Source organism: Bombyx mori, chromosome 26 (genome assembly GCF_030269925.1).
Source record: "Bombyx mori chromosome 26, ASM3026992v2".
NCBI classification, from domain to species: Eukaryota; Metazoa; Arthropoda; class Insecta; order Lepidoptera; family Bombycidae; genus Bombyx; species Bombyx mori.
In genome coordinates this window covers 8687437-8714644 of record NC_085132.1, presented here as the reverse complement: position 1 = coordinate 8714644, position 27208 = coordinate 8687437, and the positions used below count along the sequence as shown (strand labels likewise).

At 38.3% G+C, this 27208-nt stretch overlaps 1 pseudogene across 1 annotated transcript in view; it reads right to left on the bottom strand.

The window, feature by feature from the left end:
* The window catches only part of OARpseudo (octopamine receptor pseudogene), a 45316-nt pseudogene extending 40371 nt beyond the window's left edge, over positions 1–4945 (bottom strand). Inside the window, 1 exon segment of the transcript NR_033668.1 lies at positions 4740–4945. The product of NR_033668.1 is annotated as an octopamine receptor pseudogene (transcript).
* Between the last annotated feature and the right edge of the window lie 22263 nt (positions 4946–27208).

Below are 27208 nucleotides of genomic sequence, written 5' to 3'. Positions count from 1 at the left end.
GGTCCTGAAGGCGGAGGCGCTCGCCGCTGACTATCAATGGCGGGCTAACCTTCGTGCCCGGGGCGTGGCGCGTCCCAGCCTCAGTGTGGTCAGAGCGCGGAGGGCCCAATCTCGGCGGTCCGTGCTAAATCATGGTCCAGGCGGCTGGCCGATCCTTCGGCTGGTCATAGGATCGTCGAGGCGATTCGCCCGGTTCTTGTGAATTAGGTGAATCGTGACAGAGGACGCCTCACTTTCCGGCTCACTGGCTATCCTTAACCCACGCTGGTTCTGACCCAGCGGGGTATTCCGTAGGATAGACCATTCTAACCGGCGCCATCTAGGCGGGCTTCGGACAGCCTGCCGACCGAGAGGACTCGTGGTCGTGGCGCCGACGACCGCCAGTCCGGCGTCCCGAGGGGGAGGGTGATGGCAGAGATGTGCTCCGCACTAAACGCTTCACTTTTCCCCTTTTGCCTTTTCATGAGCTCTGTCTCATGCGAGGTTTGGATGCTGGTTGTTGAGCGACAAGAGGTTTTAGTCGGTTCGACTCCGACGTGCCCCGCCCTCCATCCCCATTGAAGGGCGGAAGACTGGCGATTTCCTCCTGACAAAAAAAATATTGGAATCGACAAAATCTAGAAGCTTCCATTACGATTAGCATCGTAGTAATTGATTCGCGGCAAAAATAAGCAGAGTGCTAGTTCAGAGCCGTACGGGCTCACAGCATGTTTACAAGTGACTAAGCTTTGTAAAGGTCTCATTGTTAGAGCACCGAGTCCTTATTACCTACATAGTAGATGTCGATTTTGAATGCACTAATTGTGTTAGGTAAGCAAAATTATATTCAAAACGTGGTGAGGAGAATATAGTTGAAAAAAACTGTAATAAGAATAAAAATGTTCATCTCTGCACTCCCCTAAGGTAGACAGACTGTCAGAGAATGCCTATGGCATTAAGTCCGCTTTTATACTGTCAAGTATATAAAGTTATAAATAAAAAAATAAAAAAAGGAAAATAAAGATAAATAAATTTATCCTGTTTAATTAAATAGTTGTGTCTTCGTATATATTTATATAATAATATCTTAAATAACTTGATCTATGCATGTAATGAATTCTTTCAACTTAATTACCTTAATTAATTAGATAGATATTCGATTGACTTGGAAATTTGGACACACTCTTAGCCACTTAGTACTTGGACTTAATATTCTATAGAGAATAGAAAAATACTACTTAAATTTGCATGAACTTATTTATGAAGCGTCTTTTTAATCGTTTTCAACTACATTTAGGTACATTGAAATCGTCGTGACCTAAAAGATAAGACTTTCGGTGCATTCGTATCTAGCGGTGTTCGAATCCCGCAGGCGGGTACCAATTTTTCTAATGAAATACATACTTAACAAATGTTCACAATTGACTTCCACGGTGAAGGAATAACATCGTGTAATAAAAATCAAAACTCACAAAATTATAATTTGCGTAATTACTGGTGGTAGGACCACTTGTGAATCCGCACGGCTAGGTACCTCCACCCTGTATATGTCTGCCGTGAAGCAGTAATGCGTTTCGGCTTGAAGGTTGGGGCAGCCGTTGTAAATATACTGAGATCTTAGAACTTAAATCTCAAGGTGGGTGGCGCATTTACATTGTAGATGTCTATGGGCTCCAATAACCACTTAACACTAGGTTAGCTGGGAGCTCGTCCACCTATCTAAGCAATAAAAAAATAATAAGACAATTATATCTATAGTTACCAAACACAGTCACGTATTGGGAACCGAAGTTACAACTGTCAATTCTATTCATACGACAATAAAACAGGTAATCCCATGAAAACCATTTCCTATCTGAAGTAATTTGCCCGAAAGAATAAAGAAAAACATGTCACGGGTATTAAATGAGTGTTAAACTGTTGAATATTCATGAGTTTTTCCACCTCCTTCCGCAGCGCCTTTTTTATTTATTTATTGCTTTTTATTTAATTTTATTAAAAAAAATTATATATTTAATTAAACTTTTTATTTATTTATTGCTTAGATGGTTGGACGAGCTCACAGCCCACCTAGTGTTAAGTGATTACTGGAGCCCATAGACATCCAAAACGTAAATGCGCCACCCACCTTGAGATATAAGTTCTAAAGTCTCAGTATAGTACAACGGCTGCCCCGCCCTTCAAACCGAAACGCATTACTGCTTCACGGCAGAAATAGGCAGGGTTGTGATACCTACCCGTACGGACTCACAAGATGTTCTACCACCACTAAATCGTACCACGCGTACATCCGTTTCCAGTGGACCACTAGTCAATTCTATGAAATTCATGATCAAATTCAAAACGTAATAGTTGTTTAAGTACCCCATAACTGTTTCGCTCGAAAAAAAACCAAGATCAAAAATCGGTCGTAAAATTTATTTTAAGACCATTAACAATTTGTTTAATGTTAAGATTCCGAGATTTCGATGGCGTTTTATTCGCGTTGCGTGAACATTTGAATGTTTGTTGATGTAATCTTATTGTTACATTTGTGCCGTTGTAACTATACTGAGATCTTAGAACTTATATCTCAAGGTGGGTGGTGCATTCACGTTGTAGATGTCTATGAGCTCCAGTAACCACTTAACACCAGGTGGGCTGTGACCTCGTCCAAACATCTAGGCAATAAAAAAAAATAAAAAATAAAAACATTTCGTTATAATTTCAATTCACTTTAGTTCTAGCAAGATTCAACTTGAAGAATATCTGGAAATATCTTGATCGAACCGCTGAGGATAAGTCATGTTCTTCTAGTGGTAGTTTAAGGTAGGTAAGTTTTATCCCGCATGACTAAGTTCTATTATATTTTTTAGCGAAGCATTCATATGTTCCGACTTCAAAGAGGCACTTTCCCACTTCGACAAAGCTGCACGACACGAGAACCCTCTCGGACCCGCAGGATGGAAAGCAGGCGATGTCGCCCAAAACACGTCATTTCGGATCCTCCCGATCCACTAACGGTGCTTTTAGGTACCTCAAGCACTAATCATCGTTCTAGTCGAACCCATCGCTTGCGACGAAGGGCTCGACGAGTAAATTAACCCACAGACACAGCCCACTGAGTTTCTCGCCGGATCTTCTCAGTGGGTCGCGTTTCCGATCCGGTGGTAGATTCTGCGAAGCACGGCTCTTGCTAGGGTTCGTGTTTGCAACGTCGTCAGGTTTGAGCCCCGTGAGCTCACCTACTAGTTAAGGTTACGCTGATATAGCCTCTGAAGGCTATCAGCTTAGGTAGGAAATAAAAAAAAAGGCACTTTCTAAAATACAACTGATTAGTTCTCTTCTGTCGACGTCATATCTCAATATGGACGGCGACATTCAAATTGTGATATGGCCTCTGGGAAATTTCAAGCCAGGATTATAATATGATCGGAAGGCTTCTAATAAAAGTATAACTTGTAATCAAACGTAAGCACGAAGGTACCTTACGATTGCTATGCAATACAATTGAGATTACGATCGTTCTTTTTATATTTTTATTAAAATACCATAATTAATGAGCATAAGGCATCATTTATGTCGTAAGTCCGCACAAATGCTTATCCAGCGCCAAAGGCATCTCTGAGTTGCTGCCTACTGCTTAGGACTCTTTTTAAGCCTCGTTTGAAGAAAAACGTATCACCGAGCTTAAGAAAAATCACAAAGAGAAGTTTATTCGAAATCTGAAAGGTATATGGGAAAATATATCCAAAAATGAACTGTCACTAGCGGAATGCGCTACGGACGAGCTGTGCTCTGGTGGCAAACAGAGCCGTGAAAATAGAGATTAAAGGACCGTCTCAAACTATTCTTCGGTGCACTTCTCACGTACCATACAGTACAAGCACAGAAAGAGTCGGTTATCTCCTTCTTCTTGCTTTAATCTCATTCCATGTAGCCGGCGCAGCATGCCCTCTTTTTCCATTCAAGCCATACGTAGTCTCCCTATTTATTCTCGCATATCTTCTTTCAAACAGTATAGTCAGTCTTTATAAAGCTCAGTAATCATAAAGTTTTCCAAATTTATCGAACGCTAATGATAAGAATACTTATAGTTCACATTTGGTCAGCAATGTTTTGTTTTAATGAATCTGAGCACCGCACGGTCATATCCGGGTCCAAATCGAACCTTTTATTCAAAGCCCTTGGTGTTCGGAGATGCATCCGTTTTTTCCTTGTTCGTGTGTTTTTTGTAATCAAACTCACGAGAAAGTCTTAGCGTTGCCATTGAATATTATGTTTCTTAAAAGTTAACGTTATGTTCACGTTCTGGTTAATTATATAGGTCGCCCGCTAGTTAAGTAGAAAAAAATCTATTATCAACTTTTCGATTAGTTAACTTTCAGAGTACAATTTTACCCATAGTATAGAAAGGCTTCTACTTAAGTGTGTACATTATCGAGTGATGTAATAAAAGTAATAGATTACATTATTGTTTTAGTGCTTTGTGTGTAGTGCAGATCCGATTTTATATTTTAAAATACTTGATACAGATTACTTAGCTTTTAAGACTTTAATGACTGGGCCTTTGATACAGTGCACTCGATCATAATCAAAAAAACGCTGAATAAAAAAAAAAACGACGTCTTGAAATCAATGAACGACAATTAAACTAAGACGCTCACAGAAAATAATCCTAAAAGTTCACAATCACAAACTAAAGCATATATGACAATGAAAAGAATAAACTTCAGAAATAAAATATAAAAATAAATATAAAAACCTTTTCAAAAATTTACCTTCATCGAGTCCTGAGGGACCGGTACCATTCCACTTCGAAATTGTATTGTACGTTGGACTATCGGACAAAAATGTATCCACTTTTTACTAAACAATAAAACGCACGACAAATAATAACTCACAAAACCAAACATCCATAGTACTTTAAACGTATCCAGAGAGATCGAAAGACGTAGCGCGTAGTCGCTACGATGGTGGCCGGCGTACTGTTGTAGACGCTCTACGGAGCTACGATTTCACGTCTCGTCTGTCCCTTTCTAGCCGCCCGCTTAGATCAGCTATCTCGCTTTTTGCAATGAGACTGAAGGCTTAAGCTGTATCATTTTTGCCATTTTAACGTTAATATATTCGTTTCTTTTGCAATGTAGCTGTATATCTGTGCATTTGGCCGTGTTTTTAATTATTTTAAATTTTCGACGCTGCCAATTTAAACAGTTTTACGAAAATTATTTGATTATAATAAAAACGTATGAGAGTTTTAGTGTCCTTAAAACAGATTAATATCCGGCCAGTTGGTCTTAAAGGACTACTATTAGATATAAACTAGCGGCCCGCTCCGGCTCCGCTCGGGTCAAGAAAACTTTCAATGATATTTGACGTTGTTTTATTTTTTAAATAAAAGAACACTTATTGCGACATAACTATAATTGTTAGACATATGCTGTCGTGACACTTTTTGTAAATAATAATGTGTTCTACAAAGTCATAGTACATTATTTTATTCTATAATCAATAGTTTTCGCAGGGCACGCGATGTAAAGAATGTTTTAGGTAATTTTGTACACCTTGGGTTACATTATTGAAGTTTTAGTAAGGATCCCTAAATTTTCTCAAAAAAGATTATAGCCTATGTCACTCGGGAATAGTGTAGTTTCCAAACATTGAAAGAATTTTTCAATTCGGTTCAGTAGTTTCGGAGCCTATTCAATACAAACAAACAAACAAATCTTTCCTCTTTATAATATTAGTATAGATAAATAGAAGGTTGAAATGCCTTTTTAATTCAACTTTTTTTTTAATACGCGATTTTAATACAAGTCTAAGTCGCTACTGGACTGAAATTATGTCACAACAAAATAAACATTGGATTGTATCTTTTTATATATATTTATTATCAAGATCGCATGATGCTGCTTTTGTCGTTCCATTGATTTCCACAAATATCGAGAATTGATTTAGTCTCCTCTAGAATTAAGCCAAACTTAAATCAAGAACATTACCTTAAATCAGGAATATTGTCGAAGCCTGTCAAAAATACACGTAAATTTTACAACAAGCAGATAATAAAATGAGATTTCGAAATTATGTCGTAAGGTGGATGGAGCCATTGCTCACAGAGCTCACAAGAGGTCCTACCACCAGTATAGTAGATTCGAGACTATGTACAGTTACATGGCGCTATATATATATGCGTTTTTACACTGAATGCTGTGTTCCAATATAGGAGTAGAAATCATAAACACAAATCTAAGGTTTCGACTTTGTTTACCACCAATAAATACAAAGAGATGTGTAAAAAAAACAAATATAAAGTCGGTACACAATAGGGATCTCTTTGAAAACGCGGGTACGCTTGCGGTCGCCTATACAAATCCCTGACAGCATTATTGCTTTACCAAACTTCCTCGTTTGAATGTTAGTTTAGAACTTAATATTAGTTTTAAAAATAGCTCCAAATTCAATTCTAATATTTTTTTAAAATTGGAAGTGTAAATTCAATTTTCAAATTTAACGTATACTGTATTTAGTTTTGATGTTCTATATATGACTATATTAAAGCGAAAGTATTATTTATTTATTTTATTAGCACCGTCTTAGCGAATTATTTGTAGCTCATGCTGTCAAGAGAATCATCTTTATTTCCTCCATATAAAAATACCAAAAAACGCTCATAAACGATAGTGAGCCGATTTTGTAAGTCGGCCTGGCCTAAAGGATTAGACTTCCGGTGCATTCGTATCCCGCAAGCGGGTACCAATTTTTCTAATGAAATACGTACTTAGCAATTGTTCACGATTTACTTCCACAGTGAAGGAATAACATCGTCCAATAAAAATCAAACCTGCAAAATTATAATTTGCATAGTTAGCTACTGGTGGAAGGGCGTCTTCTGAGTCCGCACGGGTAGGTACCACCGCCCTGCCTATTTCTGCCGTGAAGCAGTAATGCGTTTCGTTTGAAGGGTGGGGTAGCCGCTGTACTGTAAAAAACTGAGACCTTAGATCTTAACAACAGGTGGGCCCTGAACTTATCTACCCATCTAAGTAATCAAAAATCTGTCCACGCGGCTCATGGATATTAGCAATGTCAGAGGCACAGCTAAGTAGCTGCCTACCGCGAATATTTCAGCATTCAATTTTCATTTTTATAGTTATGATACTTAATATGATATGGCAGAGCGTATCATGGATTTGGATCAGTCCAGAGACCAGGATAACACGTGGTACTATTTTTAAATCTCATGTTTTATGGCTTTAGATATTCATCTGTACCATAATATAGGTATCGACAACTCATTACACTATTTAAATAAAATTAGTTCTCTCATTAATATCAAAATCCAGGGAAAACAAATACAATCCTTATTATATTTAATTATGTACCAGTTAGAAGTAGAACGCTGACACAGTTTATAGGGGACTCGAAACAAAAACTTCAACCCTGACATGAAAGCTACAAAGATGTGCGAGCTTAAAAGCTGCAGTCAGCTTTGTTTCCAGTAACTTCGTACAACGGAAACGAGTAAAGTTGATATTGAGATAAATCTGAAAGCGTATTTCAGTTATAGTAAATCACTGGTTTGTCTGAAGACATGTAAGACCAATTACCAACATCGTTCATTTAGGCTTTTGAATTTTAATATTCACTGGCTTTCAATCCTCATTTGGGAGGCTCTTTGATTTCAAAATCGAATAAAATACTAAGCACATGAAGATTTCAAACCGTCAGTATATGCTTAATGTAATTAGAAAAACTATTTTATGTTTTTGATTTTTTTCCTAACTATTCTAATGACCTCGAGGGGTCATACTAGATTCACCGGGCGAGTAGGTAAGCTCACTGAGCTTTAACCTGGTGACGTTGCTAAAACTAGCCCTAACAAGAGCAGTGCTTCGCAGAATCTACCACCGGATCAGAAACGTGACCCACTGAGAAGATCTGACGAGAAACTCAGTGGGCTGTGTCTGTGGGTTAATTTACTCGTCGAACCCTTCGTCGCAAGCAACGGGTTCGACGAGAACGGTGACCAGTGCTTTAGGTATCTAAAATCACCGATAGTGGATCGGGAGGATCCGAAACGACGTGTTTAGGTCGACGTCGACTGTTTACCATTCGGTCCGTAGAATCGGGTATGAATTTGCCTAGACAAATCTATCGTTTATTATCCAGAAATACTGATACCTAATTAATAAAAGGTTCTATGTTAATGTTCGTCCCTGACTAGTCGAAATATATTTCCTCTAGGAACCACTTAACACCAGATGCTCCGTAAACTGGACATCACAAAAATGAATTGTTTCACACAGAAATCGCTTTCTCATGCCTCTTGACAAGCTTTTCTAAATCGAGTCACACAAAATATATGAAACTATGTTATTAATCAATAAGCTTTTATGCATAAATAAGTCCAGACAAAAGTTTTATCTAAAGTTAGCAGAAAGTATAAAGTCCCTGTGTACTTGTCGACATACTTAGACGCGGTCTCTAGAGGATTGTAACCATCATTAAACTGGACGGGCTCGTAATCGGAGTTAGTCTCTATTTACTTAGAGCTCGACGTAGAGAACGGACTCTATGTACAAACGGACTTTGTAGAGTCGCAGCGTGCGATGCATTTTACTATGCAAATAGTTTGTTTAAACTGAGTCCTCAACTCTATTGTTTTGAGATTACAATGCGAATGTCAGAGAATAGAGAGTACTAGAGGTCCCGCAATAGTCGAAATTCGACTATAATTAATTGGTATTGTAAGTTTGTACACTATTATGATTATATTTTATACTCCTATAATCACAAATTTTGCCAAGACTACATACACTATAAATAATATTAACAAAGACAAACAATATTTAATCTATTCTCAATTTGACAACGGACGTCAAGAACAAAAGTTTGACAATAAATAGTATGCATGCGTGTGTGCATCAAATACATGGTATGTAGTGTGTGTAATGTTTTCTTTATTAATTTAATGTATCTTCTATGTATGATTTTTTTTAAATATTAGCATTGTGCACTTCTTCTCTATACTCTCTATAAGTGTCGAAAATTTCATACTCCTCCGTCCGCGCAATTTTTGTAAAAAGGGATACAAAGTTTTTGCTTCACGTATTATAGAGAGTATAGAGAGTATATTCTAAATTTACTTCGGAATTATCTGTCGATTTTTAATTGATACAGTAATGTATTGTTTTCAAATAAAATGAAAAAAATGATTTAAAAACTTTTTGGTGTCTTTAGAATAGCAATACTGTGTTACTTATACTATTTTGTATTCAAGCTTAACAATATTTGCTATGTGTATGTGCATTACTATAATGATCATGTTGTATTTGTTATTTTAGCTGTTCTACACACACTCATCACTTTTAATTATTATTCTCATAATTCTCTCGCAGGTCTGCTGGAAGAGATTTCTTAAAGAAATAAGCAGTGCCTTTGTACATAATTTTCCTATTACTCTGTACTATGTCTTCTTTTTGTGCGTACATAAATAAATAAATAAATACCAAAAAAAAAAAACATCCGATATTCCCAATATTCTGAAAGTCATAAAAAATTCAACAATCCACTTTTCATAAACGCAGTCATCGAAAAACTCAACGGAGAATGAAATGATTTCGCTTTGTTTCGAAAAATTTAAATTTTCTTCCGATCCACTTTAGCGAAGCGAACGGCGAGAGTGAGGATTATGTGAAATTGCCCCTGTCTTACATTGAAATAACGTTGAAGAAATAATATTCATGTGCTGTGCAAAGATACACACTGAACCTTAAAATTATTAACTTTACTGTCGGCAGGAATGATCGTGAGAACGAGGAACAATCGGTAGTAGATTTACTGGTGATAGGACCTCATGTGAGTCCGCACCGGTAGGTACCACCCTGCCTATTTCTGCCTTTGAAGCAGTAATGCGTTTCGGTTTAAAGGGTGGGGCAGCCGTTGTAACTATAGTGAGACTTAAGGCGAGTGGCGGCATTTACGTTGTATATGTAACAGTAACCAGTTAACACCAGGTGGACTGTGAGCTCATCCATATAATAAAGAACATTATCTTACTTATTTCGATTTAAACAAATACCTAAATAGTCGGCGACGAATTATATAAGATATTGTTGAATTTCGAAGTTAGGGCGATCACTAGTAATGTTGAGAGTTCCGTGGGAACGGAAACTGCATTTTTATGATCCCACAACATAGCGGGGTATTCCAGAGGGCATGAGTACTATCTAGGTAAGCCTCATTGAGTCTACCGACCATATGAATCGAGAGCTTAAGGTATATACAAATTAAGCTGCGCAGTACACGCCCCCAATCCTTTCCGAATTGTCTCTCCCAGGGAATTGAAAGCCCAGTAGCATGAAGAATAAGTTTGCTTGGTCGTTTCAGCTTCTCCATACTTTTCCTTCAGCTCCAACACGTAGAGTTGATGGTATATCATTGAAAGAGACTGCCCGGAAATATGTCATAGATATGTTTTACTGGTGGTAGGACCTCTTGTGAGTACGCACGTATACGTACCACCGCCCTGCCTATATTTGCTGTGAAGCAGTAATGCGTTTCGGTTTAAAGGGTGGGGCAGCCGTTGTAACTATACCGAGACCTTAGAACACATAATATCTCGGGGCGGGTGGCGCACTTACGTTGTAGATGTCTATGGGCTCCAGTAACCACTTAACACCAGGTGGGCTTTGAGCTCGTCCACTCATCTAAGCAACGAAAAAAAATAAAAAATGTGTGCAATTCACACGTGGTAGAAGTGAAACCTTCCAAAATTAAAATACAATTATCCTAAACGTCTTAAGTATATGTAAAATTGATATTTTAATTTCACGTATAATCCTAAATTAAAATTCACTACAAGAGCTTTTATACACACGTTAGTATTAAAAAATCTCACAGATGGCGCTGTATTAAATAGTATGTATATTTCTGTCTCATTCTTTGCTGGCTTCATCCTACACATTTTTGTATTTGTGTCTCTTACCTGTCGTTTTTTCCGTTGCATCCGGTTTGAAATCACAAAGATTCTAAAGAAGTTTTCACTTCCAAAAGGTGTCCAGCTGCTGTCAAAGTTATACTGCGACAACATTAACTAGTGCGAAAACAGGAATGAAATGATTAACTAAATGTTGTCTTACCGTTTTAGCTGTGTGTCTACGTCCAAAGCATGTCTTTATGGGCGATGAGATTTTTTATTAAAATAATAATAGTAGAAACAATTGCTTCTGAGAATAACGACTGTTTTATGATAACGGCAAACCATCTGTTTCTGAAATTCAAATACGTTTTCAGTTTAACGAGAAACAAATGCATTTCACTAAATTTACTTTTTGTTTTCAAATTGATGTCGTGCGATAAACAGTTTAGGTGATGACATTTAAAAAATAAAAGAGACATTAAGTGTTTGAGAAACGTTTTTTCCGATAGGTACTTTCGCGAAAGTAATTTTTATATTCTTTTAGAGTTTTTTTTTTGGTTTTTGTTCACTTTTGTTTTATTGTAATTAAGATTTTCACTATACTAGTGGTCACCCACTTTTCGAAATATGACCATAATTAAAGCATTATCATGGATCTATTGTCAAAAATTTTATTTCTATAATCACAGATTTCACCAAGATTAGACTCATCATCAACATTATCCTGCCCTTCTCCCAGTTACCTGGGGTCGGCGCAACATGTTTTCTCCTTCCATACTCTTCTATCATATACCATTTCTTCGCTCACTCCTCTCTTACCCATATCGTCTTTCATGGAATCATGGAATTCAATGGTCACCCAGTTTTCGAAATATGACCATAATTAAAACATTATCAAGGATCTATTGTCAAAAACTTTACTTCTATAATCACAGATTTCACCAAGATTAGACTATAGACAAATAATATGAATCTATTCTCAATTTGAACACAGACTTTATGCAATAACAAAAATTAGTGAATAAACAAAAGAGTGTGTGTGTGTGTGTGTGTGTGTTAAATACGTGGTAGGGTGTATAATGTTTTTTTAATATAATGTATTTTGAATGTATAATTAAAAAAAAAAATTAGCATTCTGCACTCCTTTTCTATATTTTCTATAAGTGTAGGAAATTTCATACTCCTCCGTTGGCGAAATTTTCCTAAAAGGGGGTACAAAGTTTTTGCTTCACGTATTAATATATAGATTCCATATATTGAGCGAACTAAAATTTCACCACTGCTTTAGACGCTTTGAAGGGCGGGGTAGCGGTTGTAACTCTACTGAGACCTTAGAACTTATATCTCAGGATGGGTGGCGCATTTGCGTGATGTCTCTGGGCTCCAGTAACCACTTAACATCAGGTAGGCTGTGAGCTCGTCCACCCATCTAAATAATAAAAAAAAGAGACGCTAAAAAAATTACGACTGGAAAATAATTCAATTTTATTTTCACTTTGATCACATCTTCAATTTGATTGTGGTACCTAACAAGTGAGGTGGCACGTAAATTCGATCTTCACACTTCGATTTCTCTTTTGAAATACAAAATAATATGTACTATGCTTAATACGCACACAACGAACGTGAGATGTATATATAATGTATGTTGCTTTCGTCTCGATTAAGTGAATACACGTTACATGATTATATTGTCTTGACCTTTATTAGTGTCTGTCTATGTAACGAAATCTTTCAAAGTGACCTCTACAATCTTCGAGACATCTGATTAACTTGAAAATCTGAAAATGAGACGGAAAATCGTGGGCCAAAAATGTAATAACTTGGAATGTAGTCTAAAAAATTTGTCATATTTTTTTATATAAGAATATAAAAAATCACCTCAATCCTTTTCCTGGGACCGGAGAAAAATGAGAAAGTTAGTTTTTGTCGGTATAACGGTATGATCGATTTAATTAATCGATTACAGGATTATAAAAAGAAAAACATTGCACAAGGCAATGAATGCAAAGTAATTAAATGAGCGACTTATACTTATTGTATACAAGTGCGGTATACGGCGAATTTAATTGCGATTACATACATAAATAAAGCAAAAGTCTATTATTACTTAACAAAGTAATATGATTATCGATTTCAAATCGATTAAAATCAATTGTATTTTTAATGACCGCTTTGACAATAAGCTGACATGACGCTTGTTCATAGATTATATATACACTTAATATTGGGCGCTTGTTGGTTTTTTCCGCTCTACTCGTTTTGTATTTTCGACGCGTTTTGAGTGTGTATCTATCTGGCTGTTTTTATTTATTTTCAACGATCACTGCTTTATTATTATGGATTCCAACCCTGCCAGCCTTGTACGACAATTGCTTCTACACTTTGTGACATAACCTTACTTTTACTAAATCTTTATTAACTCTGCTCTCAGATTGAGAGAACTTTTAGAATTTTCAGCAAGGTACTGATAAATCTGAATCTATTAATTCATACTAATTTCATCACGTTACATTCGGGCCCAAAAATGTATGTAATCGTTTCAGTCTCCTTTAAAGCATTGACGACAATACAATGTTTTTTTTACTAAAAAAACATTATTTTATCTTTAGTTCGACTTACTATTAAAGGGAGAGAGAGAGAGAAACAGAGAGAATGCTTTCTTTTACACAAAAACAAAAACCTTTTTTTTTTATTGCTCTGATGGGTGGACGAGCTCACAGCCCACCGGGTGTTAAGTAGTTACTGGAGCCCATAGACATCTATAATATAAATGCGCCATCCGCCTTGAGATATGAGTTCTAAGGTCTCAAGTATAGTTGCAGTGGCTGCCCCACCCTTCAAACCGAAACGCATTACTGCTTCACGGCAGAAACAGGCAGGGTGGTGGTACCTGCCGTACGGACTCACAAGAGATCCCACCAAAACAAAAATAAAATAATATTTAAGAATGTCTAAATCTTTCATGAATTAGTCCAGTTTAAATGCTATGTTTGTGCCAATATTCGATCATATCCGTTGCGATCCATTCCCGCGTGATTGAGTCATCCTCCTCTTTCAATCGATCGCTCATCGCTAAGCACCTTTTTTGTGATTTGCAGCCACTCATGTCGGTCAGTGGCACAGTGAAGCGCGTGGCATAGTCTCGTGTTCAGATGATGATCTTTATAACACCAGTTTAGATTGTTGTTTAAACGTTTGGCTACTTAGGTTACTTACATATTATCAATCAGATAAATGATGACACAGTTTGCCTCCAAAGCCACGAAAAAACAGACACATTCAGACACATTAGTAGATTACCTTTGTGCATTTTTAAGCTATTGCAAAGCTATTATCGCGGGCCTTGAGCGCCGCGACCGAATCATGAAATTCCGTAACGAAAAAAACCTAACACCCCACACTCCGCCTACCATGTAGCTCGCGTTCAACATATTCACACGTTGCGCTTGTGTAGTGTTTGTGAACGCGTGACGTGACGTCACACTGCATGCGCATCATGAAAAGTCTGCCCATCTCTCTCTCGCGCGGTCTAGCTTATGAGTGTGAAGGGGACAGTTAATGTTTTGCTTTTATTTATGTTTAATATAGCGTGGTCTTATTTTATTATTGTTTTAATATTAAATTATCATTGTCTAATTATAATTGCATAAGTTGATAAAAAATGCTATGCATTAGCTTTACCGCGGCAGTTCCCGAGTGCCACACGTTTTTTTTTATTGCTTAGATGGGTGGACGAGCTCACAGCCTACCTAGTGTTAAGTGGTTACTGGAGCCCATAGACATCTAAAATGTAAATGCGCCACCCACCTTGAGATATAAGTTCTAAGGTCTCAGTCTAGTTACAACGGCTGCCCAACCCTTCAAACCGAAACGCATTACTGCTTCACGGTAGAAATAGGCAAGGTGGTGGTACCTATCCGTGCGGACTCACAAGCGGCCCTGCCACCATTAATTACGCAAATTAAAATTTTTGCGGGTTTGATTTTTATTAGACGATGTTATTTATTCCATCACCGTGGAAGTCAAACGTGAACATTTGCTAAGCACGTATTTTATTAGAAAAATTGGTACCCGCCTGCGGGATTCGAACACCGTTGCATCGCTAGATACGAATGCACCGGACGTCTTATCTTTTAGGCCACGACGACTTTTTAATTATCTATTCATCTCGCTTCATATCCACATAGCTCGCAATTTATATGGTTACCACACGTCGAAGTACCGTGAGCATATTCGCTGGTAAATACAAAGTGACAGGCATGCTGACAAGCGGATGATAAGGGTACATTTCCACTAAGGGACAGTGATTCTGTAATTTTGACCCTTTCAAATTTGAAAGACATATGAAGGTTCATTGACGTGGAATAGATTATAAGTCCCCGACTTATTCAGTTTGATTTGGGGAATGCGTGATAAGCAATTTTACAGGCAATGCTAGTAGGTAGATTTTCACTTATCTTACGATCGATGATTGAGGTCGGAGATCGGATCTTCTTCTACGAAAACGTACAACTATACTTGAGACCTTAGAGCTTATATCTCAAGGTGGGTGGCGCATTTACGCTGTAGATGTCTATGGGCTCCAGTGATCACTTAACACCAGGTGGGCTGTGAGCTCGTCCACCCATCTAATAAAAAAAATAAAAAAACATTTCATAGGTTAATTTTAAGATAAGATTTCGGGTCATGTTGCTGGCGGCCGCCGGTCCGGCTACTGGGGGACGGCGGGATGGATGTAATGTGCTCTACGTAAACCCTGTCCCGCCGTCTCAATAGCTCCGACTGGGTTCCCACCCGGTCCGGGGTAGGGCGCCGGCTGTGAGCGGCAGGAGTTTTTAGTGAGGTTCGACTCCCACATACCCCACCTGCCGTGTGGGTGGGGATCCGGCGATTTTCTCCCGTGGAAAAAAAAAATAGTCGAGAGAGACAGAGAGATGGAAACTTCGAAGTCGAAAACTACACACGAAGAGTTAATATACATAAATACAGACACACAGAAACTATAATTACAGACCGTCTCCTGTAGACAATAGAACATGTAAATAACATTAAACTCAAACAGAAATTACGTTCAATGAATACGGTGATAATTCAACATCGGCAGCATGCGAACAAATGTAATTTTGTCAAGCCCGTAAACGATCACTCACCATTAATCAGGCTGTATTTTCGTCTATCAATCAGTATAATAATAATAAATCTTTATTTCAGTGAAAGCCATACATTTTGTTAATATTACATACTTATAATCTATGTTAGCAACATAAAACATTAGATATTAATTATCTTACTAAGCAATAATGGGTGGACAACCTCACAGCCCACCTGATGTTAAGTGGTTACTGGAGCCCATAGATATTTACAACGTAAATGTGCCACCCATCTTGAGATATAAGTTCTAAGGTCTCAGTATAGTTACAACGGCCCCACTCTTCAAACCGAAACGTATTATTGCTTCACGGCTGAAATGGGCGGGGTGGTGGTATCTTTACCGGTGGTAAGACCTCTTGTGAGTCCGTTTTCTTGTGAGTTTCGGTTTGTAGGGCAGCCGTTGTAGCTATACTTGAGACCTTAGAACTTATATCTCAAGGTGGGTGGCGCATTTACGTTGTAGATGTCTATGGGCTCTAGTAACCACTTAACACCAGGTGGGCTGTGAGCTCGTCCATTCATCTAAGCAATAAATAAATAAAACCACTCGTTAGGGCTCATAAGACTTCCCACCACCATTGAACCATGCAGTTGAATAGTCACTTGTACAGGTACTACATACACAGTACAAGCATAGTACCTACAGGTACTATGTTTATTGAAACCGTGAATGATTTTAAAGATAGATTGTCAGATTCCTTATTAATCACATCGAAATTACATTCAAGAGACTTGACTTGAACTCTTAACCAGAATGCGATAAGAATATTCATTGAAATTACGAATTCCAAGACGCGAATCCCCTTAATTATTTCGAGAGATTAATATTATTTATCACGATTACAGAAATACTTTTTTAACTGGCTTTATAATTTATCTCTTTATCCGTTCGTGGCACGTCTAATAGCTGTCCACGAGAGATCGTTTTCGCCGAAAACACGGCGCGCTTTTAATATTCCCTTAATTATTTTTTCTTCAGGCGAAATACACTTATAAATCCAATAAGGCAAACTCCGATCTTCAAGTGGCTTCATAGATTTAGATTTTGGTACATCAGATTTTTTTTTTTTTTTTATTCTCTTTGAAGGTGCCATCTAGGTTACCTCGTCGCCCCGTTGCTCTTTTCAGCACCCGCTTTAGCAGAACCAATCTAGGCAAGCACTCATCTACTCCTCGTCTAACTAACCTTTATAATAATAGTTAGAAAAGTTGAAAACCTTGACATATTTGGCGATTCCCTTCCAATATTTAAGAACAAAATTATAAAAAGTTGTTGTTGAACCTCAGCCTCGGCCTTGGTCTGAGTACTCGGGTATTACTGTCCTTGTTGTCTTTCTGTTTTTAATTTTTTATTATTATTTATAGTATTGTTAAATCTCTATTAATATGTTAATGTAATGCATGCCGTGATTGCCTATAATTAGAGTTGCAGTTATCAATTGCTCTATACATGTCAATGTTATTTTATGTCTTACTGTAAACCCTGTCGGTAATCCTTAAATAAATAAATAAATAAATAATGTGGCAATTACATGTAAGGCTATAGCTAAAGTCGAAAACAGAAGGTCTGATAATGCAAACGAGCCCAGTTTGTTTGTATGTAAACGCAACTTCAGCGCACATACAATTGAAAGTGGAACAATGTAAATAATGCAACGCGTTTTTGCCTTAAGTTTGTTCCAATGCGGAAACAGTTGCCGACCTTAAATTGGAAGAGCTCGATAGGATTAAATAAATTTAGAATTGGCATTTTTGTATTATTATTACGAAGAAATAGTGTATCGTTTATAGTTGTGTTAAGTATGTGTGCGTGTGCCTACGCATACGGGGTATTACAACAAATATAGGACAGTGTGTTAATAGCAGCCAAGTGTTTCACTCGTATATCCCTCGTATCTAACAGTGGCGACGAAATACGAACCTACCCCGTTTAATAAAAATTAATAAAAAATGTCCGGTGCGATGTTCGGATTATTATCCAGTTTTGACCACCATCTGCAGTCATGGGAAACGTACAAATGCAGAATTTCTCAGTGGTTCGTAGCTAACGACATTAGCAGAACAAGTGATCCTGCAGGGATAAAAAGACGAGCGATATTGCTGAGCGCACTCACGGACGCCACGTACAAATTAGCAGCGGACCTCGCGGTGCCGAAGACGTTGACCGATGTTCCATATGAAGACATACTTCGGCTATTGGACGACCATTTTACACCTAAGCGTTGTGGTTTCGGCGAACGTTATAAATTTTACGTGGCGGTACAACAAGAAGACGAGACCTACCCTCAATGGGCGGCCAGGTTGCGCGGTCTGAGCGGGCATTGTGGGTTTGCCAACGTGGAGGAAGCTCTCAGAGACCGATTCGTTATGGGGATGTTACCCGGACCTGAACGAGAAAAGTTATTTGCACAGGATCTAACGGCCCTATCGCTGGCTAGGGCGGTTGAAATGGCAGAAAGTGTGCGCAGCGCGCGAGTTGGAGCAACCACTGCAGCAGTACAGGTAGCAACACACGATCAGCTGTTCAAGATGACGCATTCGATGGCGGCAGGCCGGTCGGGGGCGCTTCGGCTGAAGGATGGCAGCAATAAAGTGCAGTGTCAAGTGTGCGGTTATCATAATCATGATACGTCTCAGTGTCGGTTCGCTAAATTAAAGTGCAAAAAGTGCAATGTCACGGGGCACCTACGTAGGATGTGCAAAAAAATTCATTACTTGGAGGAAAATGTGGTGGATGACGGCGATGACGATGGTGAATGTTTTAATATTAGGTCTGTTAAAGGGGAAGCCATGACAGAGACGGTGACGATTTCGGGGGTCGAATTAAAATTCGAAATAGATAGCGGGTCGGCCGTTACTGCGATTTCTGAACAGACATACAGGAAATATTTTAGCAATGTACCATTGTCTAAAACAAAAAAACGATTATTTTCATATACGGGTAATAGTATTATTTGTATTGGAGTAGCACAATTACAGGTCAGTTATGCGAATGAATCACATTTACTATATGTTTGCGTCATACGAGACGGAGGGCCGCCAATTCTCGGTCGCGATTTCATTTCTAAGTTTAAGTTAGAATTATTGCCGATACAATATTGTAAACAAGTAGATGAAAACAATATAATTAACGCGTTGCAATCTCGTTATCCTATGGTTTTTTTCCGATAAATTAGGTTTGTTTAACAAATTTAAAGTTAAATTACATTTAAAGGAAGATGCAAAACCGGTTTTTATTAGAGCGCGACCATTAGCTTTCGCTTTAAAAGACAAAGTAGATAAGGAAATAGATCGTTTGGTGGCGGCCGGAGTATTAAAACAAGTTGATCACGCGCGGTATGCGTCACCAATCGTACCGGTATTAAAGCGGAAGGGTTCCGTACGTATTTGTGCAGATTATTCGACGGGCGTAAACAAACAGTTAGTTGTTGACCAGTACCCTTTGCCGACGATAACTGAACTTTTTACTAGGTTGTATGGTGGACAACAGTTTAGTAAACTGGATTTATCTAGTGCGTACAATCAACTCGTGTTAGATGAGGAATCACAGGAATTAACTTGTATAAATACTCACAGGGGAGTTTACAAGCATACCCGCCTTTGCTTTGGCTTGGCCAGTTCACCAGCTATTTTTCAACGTGCTATTGAATGCGTGCTGGCTGGCGTGCCCGGCACGTTATGCCTGTTAGACGATATTTTAATAACGGGGAAAAATAAAACTGAACATTTGCTACGATTACATCAAGTACTACAGAGATTACAAGACGCGGGTTTGACCCTTCAAAGGGAAAAGTGTGAATTTTTCAAGGACGATATTAATTACTTAGGGTATGTAATCAATAAAGATGGCCTTCATAAATCGCCAGAGAAAATTAGGGCAATGACTGATGCGCCGGTTCCGACTAATGTTAATCAGTTGCAATCATTTTTAGGGTTAATTAATTATTACAGAAGTTTTGTTCCTAATGCGTCTGCAATTTTAAAGCCGTTATATGAGCTTTTGAAAAAAGGAAATAAATGGTACTGGGGACATGAACATGAGGACGCTTTTAACGCGATTAAAAAATGTTTGGCGTCGGATCAAGTATTGGCTCATTTTAATCATAAGGCGACCATCATTTTAACTGTCGATGCGTCGCCGTCAGGTCTTTCGGCCATTTTGTCTCAGATAGAACCAAACGGGTCTGAGCGACCGGTTTCGTTTGCGTCGCGAACCCTAAATGCTGCTGAGAAACGTTATTCTCAGATTCAAAAGGAAGCCACCGCCATTATTTTTGGAGTAAGGCGTTACCACCAGTACCTATATGGCAGGACGGTTCCGTTTATCTTACGTACAGATCATAAGCCACTTTTATCGATTTTTGGCCCTTATCGAGGTATACCAGAAGTTTCTGCGAATAGACTTCAGAGATATGCGATGTTTTTAAGTAGCTATAATTATAGAATTGAATATGTTCGTAGCACAGACAACACCGCAGACTTCTTATCGCGCGCCAGCCTAGGGGAGGCGGGGACAGTCGCGGAGGGCAGTGTAGATGAACCCGATTTGGATAGAGCTTCTTATATAAATTTTGTTGTGGAAGGTAATTTACCTGTATCGTTAGTCAAACTACAAGACGAAACAAATAAGGATTTAATATTACGTAAAGTTATCCTATATGTCTTAAAGGGATGGCCAAAAAAATTGTCTGATGAACGGTTAAAGCCATATCACATGTGCAGGTTGCAATTGTCTTATGAAAACGGTTGTCTGATGCGGGGACATAAGGTTGTAATTCCGGAGTCATTACAAAAGGATATTTTATCAGAGTTACATCAGTCTCACTTAGGAATTGTTAAGACTAAAGCTGAAGCACGTGCGCGGTTCTGGTTTCCCGGGGTCGACGCCGCGCTCGAGAGCATGATAGCTTCGTGTGATGTATGTATTCAAATGAGACCGACTCCAGCACGGGGCCCGATCGCGCATTGGGAACACCCCCCACAACCGTTTTACAGAGTACATATGGATTTCTTGGGACCGATAAACGGTCAAACCTTTTTGATAATAGTAGATGCTTATACTAAGTGGGTGGAGGTTTACAATATGAAATCCAGCACATCTGCTTCAGCCACGATTGAAAGATTGTGTGAGTTTATGTCTAGGTTTGGTATTCCTCATACTTTAGTTAGTGACAATGGTACATCGTTCACATCACATGAGTTTGAAAATTTTTGTACATTGAACGGAATTTCACATTTGAAGTCACCGGCTTATCATCCCGCTAGCAACGGACAGGCTGAAAGCTTCGTCAAAATTATTAAAAAGGGTATAAAAACGACCTTGCTTAGTGGAAGAGCGAGTCTATTTAGTAAAAAACTATTAAAATATTTATTTGATTACAGGAACTCCGTACACACTCTGACTGGGGTTTCGCCCGCAGAGCTTGTTTATGGTAGAAAACTCAGAACGCGTCTTGATCAAATTATACCTGAGTCGTCATCGCCCTCATCCACAGCCCTTGCTGATGTCGTTAAATTTAAACAGTGTTCGCAAAATAAGACCAAAGTAAATAAAAAACAAAGTTTTACCAAGGGAGATTTCATTCTCTATAAAAAGCATACGGTCAACGGAAAGTTTATTTGGTGCAAAGGCTTCATTGAAAAGACAATTGGGAAGGTTTTGTACTTAGTCAGAGACTGTAAGTCTTCTTTGTTATTTAAAAAACACCAAAATCAACTAATACCTTATAAGGGTACCGATTGCAGTATTCACGAATACAAAGATGTGGATGTAGAACCGTTTTCATGGAGAGGCAATTTGTCAGCAGAAGAACAATCATCCTCGAATGAAGTGACTCCGATAGACACAGGGGACGAGGAAGAGGACAGGTCTGGTATGGAGGGCAGCACAGAAAGGGGGGAAGCTACCAATTCTAACGCTTGTGACGATATTAGTTTACCGGTCGAAGTACCTCTCATCACGTCACCGTCCCCGCAGCGGCAAGGAGTCGAGTTAGCAGAAGAGGAGGATGAATTTCTTGAGGCCCTACCAGACCCGTCTGTCGAAGAAGGCTCTGATGGCATACCCGCACGACAAAACGCCAGCAGACCTGAGCTTACATCACGGAATAAACGCAATCGGCCTAGGGTTGACTATAAGCAGTTTTTTTAGTATAAGTTTCTTATTTAAGTTCAGTATAATCTTTTGTTTTGTTTAAAGTAGTTATGTACATATATCTAAGCTAAGGGGAGGAATGTTAAGTATGTGTGCGTGTGCCTACGCATACGGGGTATTACAACAAATATAGGACAGTGTGTTAATAGCAGCCAAGTGTTTCACTCGTATATCCCTCGTATCTAACAAGTTGTATTTTTGTTTTGGATTTTAACACTATTACCGCAATATTTGTTGTAAATTGCTTGAATGTCACCTGAATGTTCCCTTCACAATTATTATTATGTTAAAATAATATTTCTTTTCTTTTGGAGTTATTGTTTATAAATAATGATGTCCTAGTAATATCATTATCATGAATAACATTTTCGATACATTTATCGTTACTTAAACAAGTTAATTATCAGTGCCGATTCGGTGGTATTTCTATTGATCGGGGTAGCTGCAATTTCTGTTTTTTTTCTTTTCTCTTTTTTGTTTATTCGGTTACCCAAAGTGTGGGATGCGCCGTCACCATCGCTACTTTCATGGATATTGGTTCCTCTTTTCAGAGTGCTGAATTTGTAGCGATTCTTGCGGCCTCAAACGCTGAAGCAAATACTAACGTAAAAGTCAGATACTTTTACTGGAATATTCTTTTGTGATTGCTTATCTATCTCGAGATTACATGCATCCGTAACGGATAGATACAGAAAAAAACGTGTTAAAAATGGAAAATCGACTACTACTTATGACCTAAATAAATACAAAATACCTTTAAACTAACAGCCAACAACGAAAGTTTCAAAGCAAACCAAATTTTCATCGACACAGAACTACAGCTCTGTACAACTGGAAACAACAAACTATTTTACCCGAAACTGGAATTAAATACTGCTATTTCTAAAACAGTATCATCATCGTAAGTTTTGTAACGGTAATCAATTTGGAACTTGAAATTTTGATATGTTTACGTAGATTTTGGGTTTCGGTGTTATGTTTTGAAATATTGCCGATTGAATAGAAATCAATATGACTGCAATAAAAATTGATAAGAACGCGATTCAGAAATGGTGGTAGATTCAGTGGTAGAAGCACCCTTCTTGCTAGGGCTACTATTAGCAAGTACTCTTAGCTGAATCTAGAGCCTACCCAGTCGGCGAAGTTAGAATAGCCCTGGTAGCTTTTTGTTTTTTTATTGCCTTTGTAGGCAGACTAGCATACGGACCACCTGATGGTGAGTGGTTACCGTCGCCCATGGACTTCAGCAATGCCAGGGGCGGAGCCAAGCCGCTGCCTACCATACTACCAGCTACCAGCTAACAGCTACCAGTTCTTAGGTAGAAAAAATACCGAAAAACAAACATAATCAGAAATGATGGGCATAAGACATAAACTTGGTTTGTGAAATGGCCGTCTGCACTTCGACTCAGAATATAAGAGCTAATTACGCTTTTTCAACATAAAAACACAATATCAGCAATGGCCATTGTCATAAGATTAGCAAAGCCAATATAGCGTTTTGAAGTAAGATTTTACGTTGAAAATCTACATAGCCACTATAAGAATGTTTCAGAATTAACTCAACGGTCTTATCAGCAATCTCAAAGTCCGGATAAATCTGAAAAGCTATGTGTATTACAAGTTTCTAGAAAGTTAGACGTCGAGTTTCAAGTTTCTAATTACAGGTAACTTTCGCTTGCTACTAATTAAATCTTTGTGGATGTGGCGTTCTTGAGATGGAAGCACACATGCCGAGAATATGTAATGAAGATATTGAGGTAAAAATAGTTTTTTTTTCTTATTAGCTACTGCCTGACCGCGCACCGGTAAGCACAGCGTTGGGCGTCCCCCTGCCCGTTGGACCGATGACTTGCGGCGATATGCTGGAAAATATTGGATACCGAAGGCGGAGGATCGTTCATTGTGGCGGACTATGGGAGAGGCCTACATCCAGCAGTGGAGAGATACAGGCTGATGATGATGATGATGATGACTGCCTGTATTGTTGGCCGTGACGATTTCAAGAAACACGAAAAAACAAAAAACACGAGTGTTCCTATTCATGACGAGTTATAAAATTTGACTGCTTGTAACTAAGCCACCGATCCTCGTGATGTCGGACGCTACTAGTGGCAGTAAAGTACTACTGGTAGTAGCCGCAAGAAATATAATTTTCGTAATTACTGGTGGTAGGACGTCTTGTGAGTCCACAAGGGTAGATACCATCACGCCGCTTGTTTCTGCCTGTAAAAATGATAATATGGAGTGAAATGAAATGAAATGATGATGATTAATTTGAGACATTAATCAACTGGGATAAAATTAAATGAAATGAAATGATATGGGATGAAATATAATCTCAGTAAAATGATGGTCATTTACTGAGATTTTTTCAGTGGACTTTTTGGAGGATCCCGAGAAGTTACGGGCAGCGGCTTTGTTTCATTTTCCCACATTTGTGCACTTTCACAGATATTAAACAGTTAATAAACCACCGTTATTACACATTTAAACCCGAAGAAGCACTAGATAGTCAAAATAAAACAAATCACACAACTTTACTCCTCGCGTTCCCGTCAAAAAGTTCACAAATAATAAATAGTAAATACTTATAAGCAAAGAGTAAAATTTGAAATTTAGAGTCTCACATATTTCAACGATGGTATTTTTAATTTAATCAAACAGTTAATCGATTTAAAATTCCTTATTTCAATTACGGCTTAGAATTCCAGAGTCGTTTTGGCTGTGCTGATGAAATAAGAACAAATAACAATTGTAAATAATTGAATATCGATCTTTTTTGTTCGCCAAAGCAAAACTTGTTTCATCACCCAAAAAAAAAAAAGAACTTTTAATTAACGAATGAACAAAACTCTTCGAGTTATGAAAGCGAATTTGTTTTGTTTTACAGAATAACAACTCAAATTGATGTAGCTGTTTTTGATTTAAAAAAAAGAAAGTTGATTGTTGTAGATGAACTTGTGACGTGATTGAGGTTAATTAATATTGTGGTTACTATAAGACAGTAAATAGTGACCAGATCTATTTATCGAATCGGGCAGAAGGGGTTGCCCCAGCATTCGATCTGTGCCCTGCAAGGGGTCACGAGAACCCAACGGAACGAATCAAATTACGTTCTAGATTAATCTAGATCAAAGAAATGATAATACAAACCTGAGTGTTTTTCAAGCACATGTCTTTAAACGAGGCTACCAGTAGGCAGCATCACTGTGCCTCTGGCATTGTTGAGTTTCATGACTGTATTACCACTCACCATCAGTTTGGCAAAAATAGTAAAAAAATAAAAAGAAAGAGCTGGAGCTCAGACAATGAGGGCTATATAAATATGTATGTTGCGTTTTTTTCTTAGAGCCATCTTGAGGTGGCCAGGAAAATATAATATGATAATAATAAAAAGTTGACAATTGGTGCCACTGTTGCGTTCTCTGATTTCTTATTGGTTCATGGGATATCACGTCACCGCTGGCCAATCACAGCCATATGACGCGACGTTAATCCGTTAACAAAATATTCGATCAGTGTAATTCTATTTGGCATGCATGCGACCTCCTATAGGTAGGTACCATAATGGTGCCTATTTCTACTGAAGCAGACGCGTCTTAGGGCCAATAGCAAAGTAGATAGCGAGCTAAATCTATCATCTCAATTTGAGTGGCGACATTTTTATTATTGCCTAGATGGATGGCTCACAGCCCACCTGGCGTTAAGTGGTTATTGGAGCCCAATGACATCTACAACGTAAATGCGCCATCCACCTTGAGATATAAGTTCTAAGATCTCAGCAAAGTTACAACGTTAAACAAAAAGTTTGATTTTTATTACACGATTTTATTCCTTCACCGTGGCAGTCAATCGTGAACATTTGTTGAGTACGTATTTCATTAGAAAAATTGGTACCCGCCTGGGATTCGAACACCGGCGCATCGCTCAACACTAATGCACTGGACGTCTTATCTTTAAGGCCACGACGACTAATCACATCTCATTAAATCATGTTTGGTATAATAGAGGAGAATAAAAAATAATGTTCTCAGGTAAATTTGTTCGTGTCTTTTGTCCATAAATAAATCGAATCAGTAAAAAAAATTACATAGTAATGAGCGGGCGATTTCGATATAAAAATACCATTGGAAGCAAAGACTTCAACAAATTTTAAGCTAGAGACAATTACGCATAATCCTTCTTCCAATTTAAGTAAAATAATTAACTACTATCGACTTAAGGGAATATAAAAAAAACGACATCCTTAGAAACAGAGATACTCAGACTAAGATGTGATGTTAAATTAGTAGAAACTCAAATTAAATGTGAATTAAGCTCAGCGAACTGGAGTCCACTCAAGTCTGTGACTCCCTTAAGTCTTTCGAGGTTATTGAACTTTAATCCGAAAGTGATTTGAGGAGAGCACCAATCTACGGGAGATTTTGAACAGCCCTTTTTAATTTTTCGTGAGGGGCCTGAAGCTCCTACTAGGTATCCGCGCTTAGGAGGCACGCGGGAACTTGACAGTCTGCAAAAGTTAGGACCAGTCCGCGGGCCCAAGAATATTTTTAGGGCCCTACCGCACCAAACAACTCCACCTTGAACCCTCTCACAATTTACTAACAGCCTAACGCTAAGTGCCCTTACTTAGTTGTCTCAAACGATACACACGGATACAGTGATCAGATGATGCTATTCTGAATGAAAAATATTATTACTTTTGTTGACGTAATATGTCCAAAGTCACTGTCTTGCCAGTACTGAGGAAGGCTAAAAGTTCGATTTTCCGAGCGTATCCGATGTCTATTAAGTTTAATTGAGTAAAAGCGACGTTTTTAAGGACAAATAATGAGGTCTCTCATAATTTTCCTTTTTCCTAAGCTCTGTACGTTGACCACGATTTTTTAAATTAATATTTATAATGACTGGAAAATACATAACGCTTTTTAAATATTATTTTTGGAACGAAGTACCTTATGGGAAGATGCGGAGAGGTACCCTAACCAGGAAAAAACGTCCGTAACGTTTAGCGA